General features: G+C 42.9%; 1 pseudogene; it reads left to right on the top strand.

Moving 5' to 3' along the window:
- Nucleotides 1-557: 557 nt before the first annotated feature.
- LOC114211169 (importin subunit alpha-1 pseudogene) lies at nucleotides 558-2,282 on the top strand (annotated as a pseudogene).
- The last annotated feature ends 315 nt before the right edge of the window (nucleotides 2,283-2,597 follow it).

Raw genomic sequence — 2,597 nt, 5'->3', positions numbered from 1 at the left:
TGAATACCATTTGTCTGGTGCTTTCTACTCATGGCCTGACTTCTAGGACTTTTAAGGAACCATTTTGATCAATTCCCTGTCTGACTTTACAACATTTGAAGAAGACCAGCTTTAGGCACAAAAAAAATAGGCATTATATTACCTTTGAGTGACCGAGTCACAGCTTTCTGGAAGGGTGACACCTACTATTGGCCACTTCTCAAGAGGGGAAGAAGCATGCCCTGGAGAAAAGGAAAGCTTGAGAGCTTTATCCCTCTGCAGCCTACTACCTGGGTCTTGTGGCGTGAGGTAGAAGGGAGAGTTATCTAATATTTTATTCAAGCCCCATGGTACCTATTAATATGAGTCGACTTTATTCCAAGTGTGATGGCAAACTATTGGAGGGTTTTGAACAAGTGATCAGAATTATGTTCTTAAAATAATTGCTGTAGACACCGTCTTTGGGGTGATCCGTGGTGGACGTTTTGAGGGCAGCTGTCCTGCGGCCTGCATGCCCTGGACTGCCTCCTGTGGAAGCCTGAGCTGGCTGTGTAGCTTTCTCCCTTTGTCTCATAACCATGTCCACCAATGAGAATGCTAATTCACCAGCTGCTTGCCTTAACAGGGGGATTCAAGAACAAGGGGAAAGAGTACAGAAATGAGGCGGTGCTGAATAGAAGTTAATGTGGAGCTGAGGAAAGCTAAGAAGGATGACCAGATGCTGAAAAGGAGAAATGTAAGCTCGTTTCCTGATGATGCTACCTCTCCACTACAGGAAAACCGCAACAACCAGGGCACTGTAAATTGGTCTGTTGATGACATTGTCAAAGGCATAAATAGCAACAATTTGGAAAGCCAGCTCCAGGCTACTCAAGCTGCTAGGAAACTGCTTTCTAGGGAAAAACAGCCCCCCATAGACAACATAATCCAGGCTGGTTTGATTCCAAAATTTGTGTCCTTCTTGGGCAGAACTGATTGTAGTCCCATTCAGTTTGAATCTGCTTGGGCTCTCACTAACATTGCTTCTGGGACGTCAGAACAGACTAAGGCTGTGGTAGATGGAGGTGCTATCCCAGCATTCATTTCTCTGTTGGCATCTTCCCATGCCCACATCAGTGAACAAGCTGTATGGGCTCTAGGAAACATTGCAGGTGATGGTTCAGTTTTTCAAGACTTGGTTATCAAGTATGGTGCAGTTGACCCACTATTGGCTCTCCTTGCAGTTCCTGATATGTCATCTTTAGCATATGGTTACTTACGTAACCTTACTTGGACACTTTCAAACCTTTGTCGCAACAAGAATCCTGCACCCCCATTAGATGCTGTTGAGCAGATTCTTCCTACCTTAGTTCGTCTCCTGCATCATGATGATCCAGAAGTATTGGCAGATACCTGCTGGGCTATTTACTACCTTACTGATGGTCCAAATGAACAGATTGAAATGGTTGTGAAAACAGGAGTTGTGCCCCAGCTTGTGAAGCTTCTAGGAGCTACTGAATTGCCCACTGTAACTCCTGCACTAAGAGCCATAGGAAATATCGTTACTGGGACAGATGAACAGACTCAGGTTGTAATAGATGCAGGAGCACTTGCTGTTTTTCCCAGCCTCCTAACGAACCCCAAAACTAATATTCAGAAGGAAGCTACGTGGACAATGTCAAACATCACAGCTGATCGCCAGGACCTGATACAGCAAGTTGTGAATCATGGATTAGTCCCATTCCTCATTGGTGTTCTCTCTAAGGCAGACTTTAAGACACAAAAGGAAGCTGTCTGGGCTCTGACCAACCATACAAGTGGTGGGACAGTTGAACAGATTCTATACCTCGTTCACTGTGGCATAATAGAACCATTGCTGAACCTCTTAACTGCAAAAGACACCAAAATTATTCTGGTTATTCTGGATGCCATTTCAAACAGCTTTCAGGCTGCTGAGAAACTAGATGAAACTGAGAAACTTAGTATAATGATTGAAGAATGTGGAGGTTCGGACAAAATTGAAGCTCTACAAAACCATGAAAATGAGTCTGTGTACAAAGCTTCATTAAACTTGATTGAGAAGTATTTCTCTGTAGAGGAAGAGGAAGATCAGAATGTTGTGCTAGAAATTACCTCTGAAGGCTATACGTTCCAAGTTCAGGATGGCACTCCCGGGACTTTTAACTTTTAGATTGTACAGCTGAGGCAGAAAGTTGTTTGTTGTGTACTCTGTTTGGTAGAAGTTTGTCTTACTGTTTCTCTACTAAGAACTCTTTTTAAATGTGTTTTGTTATTGTAGCACTTTTTACAACAAAACTCTACTTGACCAGTTCCAAACTGTACAACCTGTATGAAGCTCCTCCTCTCAGTGGGTTTCTTATTTCTATGTAGAATCTCCTCTCTTGCAGTGTCCTGTAAGTAAAGATTAAATTCCGAAAATAAAAAATAAAAAAATAATTGCTGTAGGTGCTCTGAGGAACTTGAAGGGAGAAGACAGACCAAGAGAGGAAGCAGAACCCTTAGTTAGGAGTCACTGTCTCAGGTGAGAAATGCAACCACCAATGGGAAGAGTGGTCTAATTGGTCTAATTACAAATACATTTTGAAGGCTGAACCAATGGCTGTGCTGAGGGATAAGAT

The sequence above is a fragment of the Eumetopias jubatus genome, unplaced genomic scaffold, assembly GCF_037043125.1.
Source record: "Eumetopias jubatus isolate StellerSeaLion01/CBP00866 unplaced genomic scaffold, mEumJub1_p1.0 scaffold_4, whole genome shotgun sequence".
Taxonomy (NCBI): domain Eukaryota; kingdom Metazoa; phylum Chordata; class Mammalia; order Carnivora; family Otariidae; genus Eumetopias; species Eumetopias jubatus.
The sequence above is the reverse complement of the archived record's forward strand: the minus strand, read 5'-3'. Positions and strand labels throughout refer to the sequence as shown.